Source organism: Oratosquilla oratoria, chromosome 24, assembly GCF_046742065.1.
Source record: "Oratosquilla oratoria isolate Oo_2021 chromosome 24, ASM4674206v1, whole genome shotgun sequence".
Classification (NCBI taxonomy): Eukaryota; Metazoa; Arthropoda; class Malacostraca; order Stomatopoda; family Squillidae; genus Oratosquilla; species Oratosquilla oratoria.
Window position 1 is genome coordinate 35,993,229 of NC_134800.1, and position 19,283 is coordinate 36,012,511.

Here is a 19,283-nt window from a genome sequence, read left to right on the forward strand (position 1 = left end):
TATCCTAAACCCACACTGTTCTTCAGAAATTACTACCTCTGTTCCTCTCCTAATCCTCTCAATCAAAACCCTCCCATAAGCCTTCCCAACTACATTCAACAAACTGATCCCTCTGAAACCACTACACTCACACTTCTTTTTTCCCTTGTAAAGTGGAACTATACAGGCATTCCTCCAGTCCTCCGGTACTATACCCTCTTTTAAATAAATATTAAACAACCTCACCAGCCAGCCCACCATCAATGTATCTCTCTTTTTTAGACACTCCACATAGCACCCATCCGACCCAGGGGCCCTACCTTCTCTCATAATTTTAGTAACTGCCTTCACCTCATCCTCCCTCATTTCTCCTTCATTTTCTCCACTCATCATCGTCATTCTTTTAGCGTTTCCCACTGCAACGACCTGATCTCACTATCCTCCTTCACATTTAGCAAGTCCCTAAAATACTCTACCCATCTTCCTCTTACTTTCTTCTCTTCCATTATCATCTCTCCATCTGTACCTTTTACTTTTTCTTCTCTACTTGATTTGCCACTTTTTCCCCTCTTAATTTCTTTCCAAAACATATTTCTATTGCCTTCAAAATTTTCTGTCATACTCTTACCCCATTTCACATTTGCTCTTCTCTTTACCTACTTTATCTTATGCTTTACTTCTCTTGTTTTTTCTTTGTACCTCTCATATGATTCTCTCATCCTATTTTGTAACCAATCTATGAACGTTCGATTCTTCTCTTCTAAAACTTCCTTTGCTTCATCATCCCACCACTCACTGCCCTTCCTTCTACTTCCTCCCATCCTCTTTGTTCCACACACCAACTTTGCACACCTTGTGACTCCCTCCTTGAAACACCCCTATTCCTCTTCCTCTCCTAGTTCTACTCTATCCTTCACTCCCTCCTACTCTTCTCTCAGCTTCTTCTTGTACTCTTCATTTTTTCTCATTTAAAATTTTTACTCTAAACACCTCCCTAATTTCTGTCCTTTTCATCTTTCTCCATTTATCCTCCAGTCTCGACTTACTTTCTACCAGAAAATTATCTGATATTCCCCCGCTCTCTCCCCTTAGAACGTGTACATCCAAAACTCTCCCCTTGGTTACCACAATATAGTCCATTAAAGCCCTATCTACCAGCTTTCCATCAACCACCCTCTCCCATGTGTACTTATGGTTGACTTTCTCCTAAACACTGAATTTGCTACCATCAACTCTCTTTCTAGACATATCTTCAACATCATCTCTCCATTATGATTTTTTCCTGGAACTCCATACTTCCCAACCACTCCGTCTATTGGTTCATTTCCTACCCTAGCATTGAGATCTCCCAATGCCACTACATTGACATTTCTCCCGAAACCTTTTCTGCAGTCATTTAAATCTATCCAAAAACACTCCTTTTCCTTTACACTCTTCTCACTACCAGGCCCATATGCACTTACAAAACCCCATATCTTCCTTCCTAGTTTCATCTTCATCCACATTAACCTTGAAGAAGCTTCCTTCAACTCCACCACACTATCGCTTCACTTACTATTATAGCCACCCCTTCTTTCCCTCGTCCTCTCTTCACTCCTGACACCTCAACTACACTCCCAAACTCAGATTCACCCCTCCCTTTCAACTTAGTTTCACTCAATGCCAACACATCCATCTTTCTTCTCACAACTACACTGCCTGTCTTTTCCCTATTACTCTCATCTGTACCACATCCACGCACACTAAAAAAAAAAAAAAAAAAAAAAAAAAACATCAGGGTTCTGTTTGGAAAATTCATTGCAGACCCTTATGCCTTTTGATTAATTAATTAATTAATTAATTAACCCTTTCGGACTACAGAGAATAGGATACCTAGTCCTATCCCCGTCTCCTTCCCCTTTTTTTGTCTTTTGCGACTCAAGTGGGAATACTTGGTGACAGTATTTTTTCTCCCCTATCACAGTGTTCGGCATAAAGGGAAATGAATATTCAGAAAAGTGGTACAGGACATTATCAAGAGTGGGGTGAGAGTAGCAGTATGATAAAGTAGCATAATTTCTCCATGAATAGATATTTCCTCTAACACTGACAAAAATATGTGTGACTCTGGTCCGTAGGGGTGCCCCATATACATCCTAAAGTGTCAGCTGTATGCTACTGAGCAGCTTTTAACCCCACAATAACATGCAGCTAATACCCCAGCCGGGTAATAATAGTAATCATTATCATAATCATATACCAAGAGCTTTTTCCCCCTTACAATGGATGTAGCCAAAGTCAAAGGCAAACCCAGTCGCACCCATCTGATCCCCACACGCCCCACTCCCACTCACCATCCCCCACCCCCTTACTCTTTTCTTGGCTCCTCCTCCGTTGCGATAATAATAATAATGATGATAATAAATATGATAAAGATAATAATAACAATACATACATACATATACCAAAGGCTTTTTCCCCCTCACGCGGGGGTAGCCGAAAAGAAAAAGGCATAGAAACCACTTCCACCCATTTCATTTCCTATAGATTCCACTCCCCTCCACCCTCCTCCCTCCCTCTTAACTTGGTACCTCCTGTATGACGGGTCATCCCTGCATCCTGTCCACTACTCTGGGTCAGAAGCAGTATCGCAAGACACAGCACATCCACAGCAAGGCCGCTTCTTACATTCGGCGACCCCCCCTCTCCGTACCCCCATGCAGAAAAGGAGTAGACGGGGAGAAATCCCTTCGGGCTATATCAAAATTTTTCTCATACATACTTCCTTACCCTCATCCCCTACCCACTCCCCCTCATGCATCACAGCATCATCTATACACAACCCCTCTCCATTTACCCTATCTTCTGTCCTCTCCCGTCCTTCCTCCACAGACATTCCTCTCTTTTGTAATGCCCCTTTCACCCCATCCATCCATCTCCTCCTAAGACTCCCCCTCATATTCACTCCTTCCACACTTCTTTTACTAATCTTTCTTCACTCATTCTTTCCATGTGTCCAAACCATCCTAATACTCTTTCATCAACCCTATCTCCCAGTTCCCTTTCCACTCCTGTTCTCCTCCTCACCACCTCATTTCTCACTCTATCTAGCCTAGTAACCCCTATCATACTTCTCAGACATTTCATCTCAAACACATTCAAACTCCTTCTCTCTTCCTCTCTCATGTTCCATGTTTCTGCCCCGTACAGTGCTGTTGGCACAACCACTCCTTCATATAACCTCCTCTTAGCCTTCCATTCCCAGATGTCTATTTCTCATTACACTTTTTAATCCACCAAGGCATTTATTCGCTTCTCTCAATCTACATTCTTCTTCCACCCCCACTCCTCCCTTTCCTGCCACCCAAGTATCTAAAACTATCCACTTCCTCCAGTCTTTCACCCTTAATGCTCACTTCCAGTCTGCTGTCACTCTCTCCCCTTGTACATCTCATCACCTTACTTTTACCCACATTTACTTCAGCTTCCTTCTTTCACACAACTTCTCAAACTCTGACACCAACTTCCTCAATCCCTACCCTGATCCTGCTACAAGCACAGTGTCGTCACCAAACAACAACTGGCTCACCTCGCTCTTTTCTCCATTTTCTTTAACCATTTTCCAACCCCTGACCCACTACCCTTGCATTCACCTCTCGCACCAACCCATCCATGTAAAGATTGAACAGCCAGGGAGACATAACACATCCTTGACGAAGTCCCACCTTTACCTCAGACCATTCACTCTCCATTTCTAATCCTAACACAAGCTCTACTACTCTCGTAAAAACTCTTGACTGCTCTTAACAGCTTTCCTCCTATCCCATATATCTGTAGTACCTCCCACAGTGCCTTCCTGTCTACCCTGTCGTAAGCCTTTTCCAGATCCATAAAAGCCCAAAAAACATCCTTACCTTTTCCTATAGCTTTCTCACATATCTGTCTTACCACAAAAATCTGATCTACACAACCGCTACCTGTCCTAAATCCACACTGTTCTTCACCAATTACTCCCTCTGTTCCTTTCCTAATCCTCTCAATCAAGACCCTCCCATAAGCCTTCCCAACTACACTCAACAAGCTGATCCCTCTGAAACTACTACACTCACACTTGTCCCCCTTTCCCTTGTAAAGCGGAACTTTTTTGACGATAATAAATATAATACAGATGATAATAATAGTAATAATAATAAAGATAATAATAATAATAATAATAATAATAATAATAATAACAATAATAATAATAATAATAATAATAATAATAATAATAATAATAATAATAATAATAATAATAATAATAATAATAATAATAATAATAATAATAATAATAATAATAATAATAATAATAATAATAATAATAATAGTAATAATAATAATAACAATAATGATGATAATAGTAATAATGCTAATAATAATAATAATAATAATAATAATAATGATAATAATAATAATAATGATACATACATATACCAAGGCTTTTTCCCCCTTACAAGGGAGGTAGCCAAAAAGAAAAAGGCATAACCATTCAGAACCATTCCATCCCCAAATGCACTCCATTCCCCTCCACCCTCCCTCTTATCTTGGTACCTCCTGGATAACGGGTCATCCTTGCACCCTGTCCACTGCCCTGGGTCAGAGGCAGTGTCGCAAAATACAGTATATCCACAGCAAGGCCGCTTCATTAAATCGGCGACTCCCCCTCTTCGTCCCCCCCATGCATAAAAGGAGAAGACGGGGAGAAATCCCTTCGGGCTGCGTCAAATTTTTCTCACACATACTACCTCACCCCCCATCCCCCCACCCATTCTACCTCATGCATCATAACATCATCCATATACAACCACTGTCCATTCACCCCTGTCTTCTGTCCTCTCCCGTCCTTCCTCACCAGACAATTCCCTTTTCCCATAAGCCCCCTTCACCCCATCCATCCATCTCATCCTAGGACGCCCCCTCATGTTCACTCGATCCACATCTGCCTTCCATACCTCTTTTACTAGTCTTTCTTCACTCATTCCTTCCATGTGTCCAAACCATCCTAATACTCTTCCATCAACCCTATCTCCCAGCTCCCTTACCACCCCTGTTCTCCTCCTTACCTCCTCACTTTTCACTCTATCCAGCCTGGTGGCCCCCATCATACTTCTCAGACACCTCATCTCAAACACATTCAAACTCCTTCTCTCTTCCTCTCTTATGTTCCATGTTTCTGCCCCATACAGTGCTGTTGGCACAATCACTCCTTCATGCAATCTCCTCTTAGCCTCCATTCCCAAATGTCTATTCCTCATTACATTTTTTAATCCACCAAGGGATTTACTCGCTTCTCTCAACCTACATTCTACCTCCACCTCCACTCCACTCTTTCCTGCCACGTTTGCACTCAAGTATCTGAAGCTATCCACTTCCTCCAGTCGCTCTTCCTTAATGCTCACTTCCAGTCTGCTATCACTTTCACCCCTTGTACATCTCATCACCTTACTTTTACCCACATATATCTTCAAATTTCTTCTTTCACACAAATAATAATGATAATAATAATAATAATAATAATAATAATAATAATAATAATAATAATAATAATAATAATAATAATAATAATAATAATAATAATAATAATAATAATAATAATAATAATAATAAAAATAATAATAATAATAATAATAATAATAAAAATAAAAATAATAATAATAATAATAATAATAATAATAATAATAATAATAATAATGATAATAATAATAATAATAATAATAATAATAATAATAATAATAATAATAATAATAATAATAATAATAATTATAATAATAATAATAATAATAATGATAATGATAAAACAATGATAATAGTACCAAAGGTGCCCAGTTAAAACGTCCTCAGTCAAAAACGTTCTCGGGTTCAGAGGACCAAAACGTCCTCACACCAAAACGCCCTCGATCTATTTGTGGACGACGGTCTAATTAGGGGGCCGCCTCATCTCATGCACGTCATGACACTGCCTGGAATGGATGGTACCGAATGGATACACTCGCCGTGCCATTACCCGTAGCTACCTGGTGAGCCTGAAGATTACCGGTTATAAGAAATTCCAAATATAAACCTTATTCTATATCAACTTATTAATATACATGCATTGCCTTAAATTGCCAAGTGTACCCGATATTAATAATTAGATACAGGTGCGACCTGACGAACGCTGCAATGTGTAAAACTATGCTATTTTTTATTATTATTTTGTATAATTGATTTTTATTCTGCATATGGCTTTTATAAACATTGTAAGCCAAATGTATACCTCATTCGATATGTTATTGTTTGACCCCCATGGTCAGTCCACGCCTGCCTGTTGAAACATCTCGGCCAAGTTTCCCGCTCGGAAACAGAAAATCGAGGACGTTATGACACGAGGACGCTTTGGCACCAGAGGACGTTCTCACCGATAACCGTACCAATAATACAAATAATAATGATAATAATGAAAATATCTTAGTAATTAATGACAGAATAAAACATACCCTGATTACAATATATATTGAAGAGTAGTATGAATCAAGACTCATAACATGACTTGTTCCTTCAAGGGAAAATGCCCATAAAAAAAAAAAAAAAAAAAAATCTTGATAACAGCACTTGTCGCTATACATAGGAATCACTAAGCGAAAGTCAGGATAAAACGAAAAGTACTTGTCTGACTCTCTCTTTAGTGCCAGAGTAGCATGGAATCGTCTGCCAAGAACCATAATAAAGCAAGTACTGTACCTCTTAATTTAAGTTCGAATGAACAGATAAATAAATGAGTAGATAAACCGATAGATATAAAATAAACAGCAATAACTGAAATAGCCAAATAAACAAACATATCATAATAATGTAAGTAATGACGACCAACTCTGAGGAGCTATCATCAGTTTGATTTCTAGGTAATGGAGATTGGGTTATTTGATGACAATTTACCGATGTCAATAGAGAAATTTAAACTTTTATTGTATCAACTTACCCTGCCACACGCCAAATACAGCAGGTCAAATCTGTTGCTTTCACGAATACAAAATATGATTCGATTTTACGAAATTACTCTCATTGTTCGAGACTCGGACGGTGACGTAACGAATGGACTGGTTTTGGCGCTTGGAACTGCACAGAGTTCACGGCCCTGCATAACCTCCGCATCATGATCAAAGCACAACATCGCACCCTTCTCCCTTTACAAAAATACAAATTGTTGATAGCTTTCATACGTCTTCGCTGTACTAAGCTAAAGCCCTACTTGTTCGCCAGCAACGTATAGGAGAGTTCGGTTTCTCTTGCCCCCCTGATCCATGACGAAGAATTTGCCGTTGATTTTCTTTTCCTTTCCTTTTTCTAGTCGGGCCTGCGTACCCCTCTATGGGCAGTGCTCTCGAGATGAAATCAGAAAGACCACCTTCTTCCAACCAGGCTACTGTCAAGGAATGCTCCTGGCAACCACTTTTCAGGGTTTTTGTAACCACATACACACCTCGACCTTTCTTGGGCAATCTTTTTTAGTAGCTACCTTTATTCATACAAGGACACCTTCAAAGCGAATCAACTATGTTGTCTGAAATGAGTTTGCAGATTGTATTCAGCTTCGACATTTGGAAACTCTTTCTTGTAAGATACCAACGACTCCCATCCCAACACTTCCACGAATAAGAAAGTTTGTCTTTTCGCCGGGCCCTCTTCCATTTCACTCGTCCGTCCGTTGCTCGAAAACTATGGAAATCAGATACATCAAACTGTCATCCAGTTCCCTGTGATCACAACCAAACACCCCAAGAAGGTCAGCGCGTCTTTTTCGGCAACGAGTGTCTTCGAATTACTTCTGAAAGACTTTGCGAAAAGATCACCCTCGGAGAACATCTGTGCCAATCTTCGCTTTTCCTTTTCAGGTATGTTGTCAACGAATACATCAATACGTAGTTGATGGTATGCGGTGAGACATATACACGAAATGTAAAACAACACAGAACTATCCATTGAGACTGCCAGCAAACCCAGAGAAATCCACATTCATAATTTTCGACACCAACTTCCCTTTGTAAAACACAGATATTCGGATATCAATATATATATATATATCTATATATGTATATATACATACATATATATATATATATATATATATATATATATACATGTATATATATATATATATACAAGCCGCGGGCTTCGCCGGGGGCTTGGCTGCGCAAACAGCGGCCTACGGCCGCAGCTTTCCGCACTCTAATCCCTCGTTTTCCCCTTCGGCCTCGGCCTCGGGGCGGAACCCCAACACGGGATCCCCAGCACGAAGAAGAACGCGAAGAAGAACGCGAAGAAGAACGCGAGGAAGAAGAACGGGAAGAAGAACACGAAGAAGAACACGAAGTAGAATGCTAAGAAGAACGCGAAGAAGAGCGCGAGGAAGAAGAACGCGAGGAAGAAGAACGCGAAGAAGAACGCGAAGAAGAACGCGAAGAAGAATGCGAAGAAGAACGTGAAGAAGAGCGCGAAGAAAAACGCGAAAAAGAACGCGAGGAAGAAGAAGAAGAAGAAGAAGAAGAAGAAGAAGAAGAAGAAGAAGAAGAAGAAGAAGAAGAAGAAGAAGAAGAAGAAGAGGAACGCGAAGAAGAAGAAGAAGAAGAAGAAGAAGAATACCACCTGACCCCGACTTACCCAAGCGCTTTTTCAAGAATATTTTTAGGACAAAGTGTCACAGTGATACCACCTGTCCTCGACTTCCACAGCGTTTTTTAGAAGAATATTTTTTATTTAGACTTAGATATATATATTTCAACCACAAATCACTTTTAATTCCATGCCATCGCAATCGAGACTGAGAGTCGCTCGAAGGAAGCATCCGTTGGAAATTGAAACGTAGACAATCCGAGGGTTCGAACCCAGCTAACCCATAGCAAAGTTACAGTGACTTAAACCAATACGCTATCAAGAGAAATCACTCTTGATAGCGTATTGGTTTAAGTCACTGTAACTTTGTTACGGGTTAGCTGGGTTCGAATCCTCGGATTGCCCACGTTTCAATTTCCATCGGATGCCACCTTCGAGCGACTCTCAGTCTCGATTGCGATGGCATGGAATTAAAAGTGATTTGTGTTTGAAAAATATATTAATTGATCACTGGGAACCATTCAGTGTCTATGTATATATATATATATATATATATATATATATATATATATATATATATGTATATATATATATATTCATGAATAAGAATTCACATGCGTTTGGTTATACATATTTTATATATACTGAACATAATCTGTCGTATAAGATATATATCTTAATCACCACAGAAACACAGACTGAAATAGCGACAACTTATTACTCGGAGGGACTGGGGAGACAGCAATGGGGAACTTTATGGTTCTGGGAGGGCTGCTGCTCCTTCTCTCCATCAGTCGTTTGATCTTTCTTCACCGCAAATGAGGGTGATTCCATGACGGCCCGTTACTCATTCGGGGAAGTGTGAGTTGGGCTCCGTTCAAGCCACTTCCCATGTGATTTCAGTCGAGGCCATCCGCTACTTAACCACGCTGCCACCATAGTAATGTGTACCGGGATTACCGACATCACAACGACCGGATTCTAGTTAAAGGTTGTACAAAATGTTTACGACCAATTCACACTCCCCGAGGTCAATACCCCTTCCACCCCGCGGACAATTGCTCTCTCCCCTGTAACCCCCGCCCCTTCACGGTCCACGGCGAAAAAGCCACATCTGCTGACGCCAAGGTCAAGGCCACAGCCAAGAAAAGCGGCACCTCCCCCTAAGGAGACGCCGCCGCCCTCACTTCACAGTTTGAGCTTGAGACCCAATTTCCCAACAACGGAAGTGATGTAAGGGGACAGCAAGCCTTCTCCGAAGCCAGTGTGTCTACGGACGACATTTGCCAGCTAGTGATGTCGTCAACTTCATGCAGCAGCGAGGAGGAAACAGTGGCAGAATAGCTGTACCCTACCCTTCTACGATCCCATCCTCTCCAACCCCATCCCCTATTTCCCGCTCCCACCCCATTCCGCCGTCCCAGCGGGATTTAAAGCTCGTACAGTGGAACGTCAACGACTTTGTCGGCAACATTCAATTCCTACAGTCTACCCTGGACACCAGGGACGTCGACGTAGTCCTCTTACAAAAGACACCCTAGCAACACTACCTGAGATACCTGAAGTTGCCCTACTGAGCTTCGTGAAGTCTACTTACATTTTGGGAGAGCAACTGGATCTCACTCTGCTCTCTACGAACATGGTTCAGTACGTACGATGGATAGTGAAATGTAAAGCCTCAGTACGGGCCCACACTGCTGCCAGCCAATCATCCCTCAGCACGGAGAAGAACATCGGCAACACATCACCACCGTACTGGAGCGGCTGCAGCAGAATGGTCTGGTGGTCCGTTACGACAAATATTCCTTCGCCACGAAGGAGGTGGAATTCCTAGGACACCACCTCTCGCCCGCCGGTGTCTCACCCCTCCCCGGGCAAGTATTTGCCATCAAACAGTTCCCTACCCCTACCACGCTGCAGCAATTGATGGGGATGGTAAATTATTACCATCTATTCTTTCCAGGTATAGCGTTTATCATTCCCCCCCACTCTACGCAGCTCTCGCCGATAACCCAAGGACCTCATGTGGGGTCCCCAGCAACAGGAAGCCTTCAAATAAGCCAAAGATGCCCTGGTAGCCACAGCCTTCCTCGGTTTCCCTTCACCAGGCAAGCCGCTCATCCTCACCACCGACACGTCCAACCACACCATCGGGACCGTCCTGGAGCAACTCGTCCAAGGTCGCCCCAGACCCATCAGCTTCTTCAGCAGACAGCTCTCGAAGGCAGAGCAAAAATACTCAACATTCGACCGAGAGCTGCTGGCAGTCCACCAGGCCGTCTGTCATTTTCGCTACTTCCTCGACGTCACACCTTTCACAGTCCAGACAGATCACATGCCCCTAGTCTACGTATTTACGCGTCAAGCAGACGCATGGTCACAGCGGCAGCGTCAGCACCTCTCCACCATCGCAGAGTTCAACTACATTTTGCATCGCCTCCCCGGCAGGCGCAATCCCGTAGTCGATGCCCTTTTCCGAGTCGTTATAGGCCCAATGCACGTGGGACTCGACTATACCAAGCTTACCGCAGAACAAGAAAAAGACCCGAAAATGACGGCTTGCATGACCTCCATCACCGTCCTTTAGTGGGAATGTAGCAAAATCGCATCTTAAAGAATGCGTTCTCTACAGAATACGCGCACAATAGATATATTTCTGTATCATTAATTGTCACACCGCTGGAACTTGCATTATAGAAATATATCTTTATTGATACTTCTATGTTCCAAATATCAATATGTAAGTACCTATAAATGTTAGTAGTAATATTCTGTATGGTTAGAATAGTATTATGTAAACCAAATTATTCGTGGTGCTCCTAAATGTGCATTATATCCTTCTTGCACAAAGAATTATTATCGCTAAGAAGACAGTGGCTTATGTCACATATACCACGCATTTCAATTTCAATAAACAAGTCCCGAAAGTATTGGAGTTTACTTAATTCCATGTTTCCTCTTGGATGTACCCTTCTCCAGATGTAGTAACATAATACTATAGGAAGACATCGGACAAAACCAAACATGGGAGGCGATTGCTACTTTCACGTACGCAAGGAGTTTGTACCTGGTCTCGCGCACCTGATGCACTCGGGCTTCGTATTCGTTGATTGCTGCGAGATAGACAGGTTTCGTGCGGGTACCGACTTAGTGCCGACCCGCGCGCGCGAGCGACCTCACCCCCCCCCCTCCCGTAGATTCTCTCTCTCTCTCTCTCTCTCTCTCTCTCTCTCTCTCTCTCTCTCTCTCTCTCTCTCTCTCTCTCTCTCTCTCTTTCTTTCTTTCTCTCCTTGGAACGTAATTACGAATTTTTGTTGTGCCGCCATGGCGGTTGCTGAAAACATGTCAAGCGTGCCAGGGAAAAAGCGTCGCTGTGACCCAGGATCCAGGCCTGTCTCTGACGATGAGACTACCGTGGTGGTGGCCCCTCCTTGCAATATGGATGGCAAGCTGCCATGCTTCAAGGTTGTAGCCTCCGCAGGCTACGACATATCATTTGGAGTGGTGAGGGTTTTAGAGAGGAGCCCCTTCCACGGTAAGCTCGTATCCTTCCGGCCCCTCAACGATGGTAGTATGCTCATAACAATGAGCAGCTACCAACTCGTTGAGGAGTTGGAAGCAATCCAGACGTTGGATGGCAAGCCTGTGGCCCTCAAGCGCTTGAATCCACAGACGATCAACGTTCCTAGAATGGTGTGAGGGCTTTAACGCTCACGCCTCCCTAGCAGAACTGTGGTCCAAGCTCAGTAGAGCTACCGGCAGGACTCAACCGCGTCGCACTCATCATGCCCCTGATGCCGAGGCGCAGCGACTGGTGCAAGATTTTGCCTCTCGCTCCAGTAGCAACCCACTCCCGTAGTGTGTTCAAGATTCACTGCAGGACCTCCAGGGAGTGCGGTGCCTCATAGTCGAGGACATGGTGACTCGATTGGATGAGACTGATGTTAGCTTTACGCGCATGGAGCTACAGGCTACACATAGGACCAGTTCAGATACGGCACCTGGAGAGGACCTGGTCACCTATTCCATGCTGACCCACCTTAGGCCGGTGGGTGATGAGGCTCTTTTCTGGGTGGTAAACGCATCTTGGAGGACTGGCACGCTGCCAACAGCTTGGAAGACGGTAATCATAACACCGATTCCAAAGCCCAAAGAGCCCGGTGCCTATCGTTCCATCAGCCTGACAAGCTGTATAGGGAAGACAGCGGAGAGGATGGTGCTAAACAGGCTGCTGTGGAAAATGGGTCCCATGCATGAGCATGTACATTCTTATTGCAGGGGCACTGGCACAGCAAACAGCTTAGCATCACTCATCAATTCTACCAGTGCCACACCGTCTATCGCGGTCTTTTAGGACTTGGAAAAGGCGTTCGAACTGGCCAGTCCACTGGTGACAGACATTCTTGCTCGCACGGGTGTAAATGGCAGGCTGCTTTTTTGGATTGCTGACTATCTCAGTCACAGGCCTGCGAAAGTAAGATTTCAGGGTCACGTATCGGAGGCCAGAATGCTGGAGAATGTGCTTATCTCCAACATTCTGGAACTACCTCTCCCCAATGAGTGCAAGATTGTCTCTTAGGCAGAACCTTGCCCTCATAATAACTGGAAAGCGACAGTGTTTCCGCGGAGCCCAGCACTGCTTAAACACTGTAGAGACCGAATGCTGCCGGTTAGGGTTAAAGATCTCCCCTACAAAACCGAAAGCCATGGCGTTAGGACTCTGGAGTGAGGGGGAGCACCTCACTATCCGGGGCCTTGAGCTGGACTGGGTCCACCAGTTTTAATACCTGGGGGTCTGGATTGATGAGAGGCTATCCTTTGAGAAGGAACTATCCTATCTCAAAGAGAGGCTGAAAGCTAGAACCATAGTCATGACAGCAATGACGGAGAAGGTACATGGTACCACGCACTAGGTCTTTCGCACGTTCTACGTGCAATCGTTCCGCAGTTTGGTGGACTACGCTGCCCCAACTCACATAAATGTGGCGAATGCTGCGCTTGGAAAAATTAAGCCTCGGCAGAATGTCGCAGCGAGGATTATCTTAGGGGCTCAACCTTGAACTAAGAATGTTAACCTCCAGATGGAGGCTTCATTGCCTTCATTAACATCACGGATCAGAAGGTTGGAGGTTAACTTTCTTGCCAAAATAATCCAGAGTTCCAGGGTAACTGAGTTGAGTCAGAGCGTTGAGATAGCTCTGGGACGAGTGGATACCCTTATCCACCGCGGTACCTGGCTATCTCAAGCGGCTAGACTCCTGGACTCCTTTGGGCTCACCAGTACTCACCTTGAGAAAGGAAGGGACTTTCCTCAGCCGGAGTCCAAGTCCCTACCTCCATGGTTGTCAACACATGCAGCTTTCGTTGTCGCGAAGCTTCCCAGTAAGAAGTTATGTGACCAGGACAGAGTGCGAGCGCGGGCCTTACAGGGCATTTGCGCACTGTCGAGATCTGAGATGGCGGTCTATTATACGGATGGCTCCGTGGACTCCAACAGACCTTGTAGTGTGGGGGCTGCCTTCGGAACGGATGATTTTACCTTTGGCAGGACTGTATCTGATCATGCGTCCACTCTCCAAGCCGAGGCCATGGCGGTCCAGGGAGCGTTAGAGCATGCTCTGATATCTCGATCTGGTCCTGTGGTGATCCAAACGGACTCACAGTCTCTGCAAGGTAGCTTGCAACCTACACAGCCCAGTGACAATGTACGCCTACTGACCTCCATCCTAGCACTTCTGCTAAAGCTCCACCAGCAGGGCAGGAGTGTTACACTCAACTGGGTGCCGATCTATGTAGGCATCCCAGGCAACGAGCTAGCCGACGCGGCAGCGGAGGTGGCGCACCAAAGACCCGAAGTCGATGTTGTCGTCCCTCTCAGCAGAAATCAGCTGCGCCTACACACCAGGAGTCTAAGCAGGTTCCAACGGTTCCTCCAGCACAGACTGGAGGCAGAGGTGTCAGAGAGAGGTGGAACAAGGCAGTCACCCCTTGTACTTCTCGCTCTACGCCTAGAAAGGTGAGACCTTGCTCTTCTGGTTGAGGCTAGAGCACTGTTGTTTCTGGCAAGTCAAAAACAACTCGACGCCAGAAGAAAAAAGATGTCATCATTGCCGCCACCCAGACGCTACCCTACACCACTATCTTCAGCATTGCCCCGCTACCCGCTACTGAATTTCTGAGAGGGCCCCCCGACAACATCTGAGGGTCTTGTGCGTCGACACTGCAGCCATATAAGCCAGTACGAATTGCGTCGGCTGGAGTTTCAGCCCCCTCTAAATCTCCTTATATATATATATACACACATATATATATATATATATATATATATATATATATTTTTTTTTTTATACACATATATAATATAATAGATGATATGATATAATATAATATATAATATAATATAATATAATATAATATAATATAATATAATATAATATAATATAATATAATATAATATAATATAATATAATATATTATAATATAATATAATATAAAAGATAAGTCTCCGCGGTCCAGGGTGGTTTCGTCAAAAGATAAGTCTCCGCGGTCCAGGGTGGTTTCGTCGATTTTGTTAAAACCCTTCAAGTGCTCAGTCGGCGTGGCAATCTGCGGACACCTCCCTGTAAGCCTATTTCGCACATGTGTAGATCATCATCCTGTGCGATATGTTGTTACAGGGGACAGCTAGATGTCTGCAACGGAAGCCATATTGTCGATATTCAAATAGAGGTTGGAGGTACGAGTACATTTACTATTGTGTTTGCGAATTTTGATGATTAACATTATATCATCTTAATACTTGGTATCTTTATATTTACTTTTGTCGATTAATTTGTAATATTAGGTTCTTTAGGGAAGAAGGAATCAAATGAAGACATTGTATTAAATGTAGATACTTTGCAGTAAGTGAAATGCGCCAAAAATGGTGAGTTTGGAAAAGAAAGATATACTAATAATAAAAATTAAACCATTTCAAAGGTGACACAGTTTAAAAATGGTACATGTTTGTAAGTCCTCCGAGGTCGTAAGTTCTCCGAGACAGTAAGCCTTTCGAGACTGTAAGTTCTCCGAGGGTGCAAGTTCTCCGAGGGTGCAAGTCCTCCGAGGGTGCAAGTCCTCCGAGGGTGCCAGTCCCCCGAGGGTGCAAGTCCTCCGAGGGTGCAAGTCCTCCGAGGGTGCAAGTCCTCCGAAGTTGTAAGCCCTTCGAGGCTGCAAGCGCCTCCGAGGTCGTAAGTCCTACGAGGGTGCAAGTCCTACGAGGTTGTATAATAAGTCCTCCAAGGTAATAAGTCCTCCAAGGTAATAAGTCCTCCAAGGTAACAAGTCCTCCAAGGTAACAAGTCCTCCAAGGTAACAAGTCCTCCAAGGTAACAAGTCCTCCAAGGTAACAAGTCCTCCAAGGTAACAAGTCCTCAAAGGTCGCAAGTCCTCAAAGGTCGCAAGTCGTCAGTGGTCGCAAGTCCTCAGTGGTCGCAAGTCTTCAGTGGTCGCAAGTCCTCAGTGGTCGTAAGTCCTCAGTGGTTGCGATGTTCCCTTAAACTGACCAGGAAAAATGTCCCTTGGGTTCGGCCTCGGCCTCGGGGCGGAACCCCAACACGGTATCCCCAGCATGGGATCCCTATCGTAGGATTAGAGCGCGGAGCCAGGCCCCCGGCGAAGCCCGCGGCTTGTATATATATATATATATATATTATATATATATATGTATGTATATATATATATATATATGTGTGTGTGTGTGTGTGTGTGTATATATATATATGTATATATATATTATACGTATATATATTATATATGTATATATATATATATATATATATATATACATATATTGCTAATGTACCATTGGTAGCATTAGAAAGGGTGCATTCAACAGAATGTGCATATACATCCTCCATATGTACAGTATATACTCGTACATCTGGTGAGTGTATAAGTGTGTGTGGTATCGACCACACACACTCATACACTGAATCACCCTATAAATGGGCTCACCCTCTCTCACACACACACACACACACACACACACACACACACACACACTCTCTCTCTCTCTCGGTGGCACAGTTGGTAGAGCGCTGAACTGGGAAGCAGAAGTGCTCCCAGTAACCAGTTCGAATCCTGCCCAGGGCCGAAATTATTTCGGTATCGCTGTGCCTCGGGTCGTTACTCTGACTCTCGTGGGCGGGGAGTTGGGTGTGTGTGTGTGTGTGCAAGGTCATAGCATTACCCATAGATCGGACCTACGAGCTCTGAGCTCTCTTCCAGGAGGGAAATAGCTGTCGATCACGAGTCCAACACGTGATCCAAAGACCAAGTGAATGCACACGCACATACACACACGCACATACACACACGCACATACACACACACACACACACACACACACACACACACACGCACATACACACACGCACATACACACACGCACATACACACACGCGCACACACACACACACACACACACACACGCACATACACACACGCACATACACACACACGCACACACACACACACACACACACACACACACACACACACAATAATGCCATTCCGACTTGCTTCGTCGTTTGATGGACAACTAACCCTTCACATAACCCTTAGCTCACTAGGAGTGTAGGACAAAACATCTCACGGACAAAACACCCTAGGATAAAATTCCTCGGTCAAAACACCCCCTAAGATATTCAACCAGTTTGGTTACCAATGAAAGTGTGTCATAGGTGTAGTAGAAAAGAACAACATGTATTAGCTACGTAACAATTACTACTTGGTTCTAAAAATTATCAATATTTCTATCGCCACCATCACATCACCACCACCTACACATCACCAACACCGCCACATCATCATCACCACCACCGCCACATCACCACCACCGCCACCTCATCATCACCATGCCCATAAACATCACAACCACCAAATTACTACCATCACCATAACACTAACACTATCACATAACCACAAACACCACATTACCACCATATCACCACCGTCATAATTATCATCACCAGCACATCGCTACCCTTATCAAATTACTACCATCACATCACTACCATATCACCATCATCATAATTTTCATCATCATGATCATAATTATCATCATTCACACCATCATCATCACCATCACCACCGTTTTCTTAAGTTAGATAAACAATTGAACTGAAATAATTAAATTAGTCAACTAAAATTTTATTTGTAGTTTGAGACCAAAGGGCTGCTATAACGAATAATTATTAATTTCTTTTAACCTATATCCTCTGGTTCTTCTACAATGAGTGAACTAGAATTACATACTACTAACAAATTGTCTTTGTAGTATTAGATTAAAGGGAGCCACAAACTAATCAATTATATTTTTTCTTTAATCTAAATTTCATTGTCAACCTAGCAAGTCGGGATTGCAGCTATCAGTTGATTGATCTGTTTATCAGTTGATTTCCTTTGTGGTGGGAACCACAAACTAATTAATTGAAAAAAAATCTAAATTCCATTGTAAACTCAGCAAGTGAACTGAAGTCATGATAGTGAACTTTATTTTTACTGCTAAATAAATTATTTATCTTGCGTTTTCAAAACAATGATAATTAACTTTTCCCACAATGAAAATAAATCTGACCTAACATGAATAATAATAGTAAATCAAACTTTAAAATCTGAGAGTATATAAGGCTGGACATTCAGTTTTGACTAAAATAGCAGAAAGTTATGATGGCAGAAATTATCAGGACAGCGAGAGGCGGAAGGATGTTGTTTCAGAGGATACATGTACCTTGAGCAGTACGAAAAAAAAAGGCAAAATATGATGGACACGTATGAAGAGAGGTAGTATCGGGTGCAAAGGCGCTACATTGACAGACAGCAAATTGCCAATCCATTTCAGTCAGCCGAACATAAACATGATAGAGATACGTCAGAAATAGTCAACACAACTCCGCATCCAAATGAAAGCCACGGCGAAATTTTCCAGCATCAACCCAGTGCAGATTCATTCGCAAGTTATATCAGCTACCAATAAAAACTAAGCGAAAAAATCGACTCGCATGCCTGATTCAGCGTGAGAGGAGAAAAAACATGCCAAAAAGAACCACAGACCCTTGATGATCTGTAATAGAGGGAAAATGGACTAGAGCAGGCACCACATTAACAGCCGACGGAGAAGTTGAGGGCCGTCGATTCCTGTTGTACGACAATAGAAAGGCAGATCAACGCACCATCACCTATGCCTCAGACTCTGGGCTAAAGAAACGCTTATCAGCAAGTCTATGCGATACGATTTCCACTGGTCGCATCCTGTATCTTACTGGCATATGCCTTACTTGGGAGAAAAACCAGACTTGTGAAGAAATGCTGAGTGTTCTGAATAAAAGTAAAAAGCGTGGGATTTTTTTATATTCACCATTGGAGGAGAAATATCCACCCTTAGGAGAAGAAATGTCCTGGAATGTTCGGAGAAGAAATGAGCGTATACCAAACAGTTGCGATATCTGTTGACACCACTCAGTTCAGATATTTTTTCACTCTTAGTTTGCTACGAGTCGTCATTCGTACATCCCAAGTTTCGAAAATTAGATACAAAAATGCATTGTCAGAAATTTGTATACATCATAATTCCAGTCCTTGGTATAAGCTGCTTAATTATTGCACAGCAATTACAGGGTAGTTCTTGTTATATTCGTATAAGATTTACTTGGTTTGAC

At 43.2% G+C, this 19,283-nt stretch overlaps 1 protein-coding gene across 1 annotated transcript in view; it reads right to left on the bottom strand.

Annotated features, from left to right (window-relative positions):
- The window catches only part of LOC143038245 (putative glutamate receptor), a 33,606-nt gene that overhangs the window by 13,927 nt on the left and 396 nt on the right, over positions 1-19,283 (bottom strand). The window lies entirely within an intron of this gene.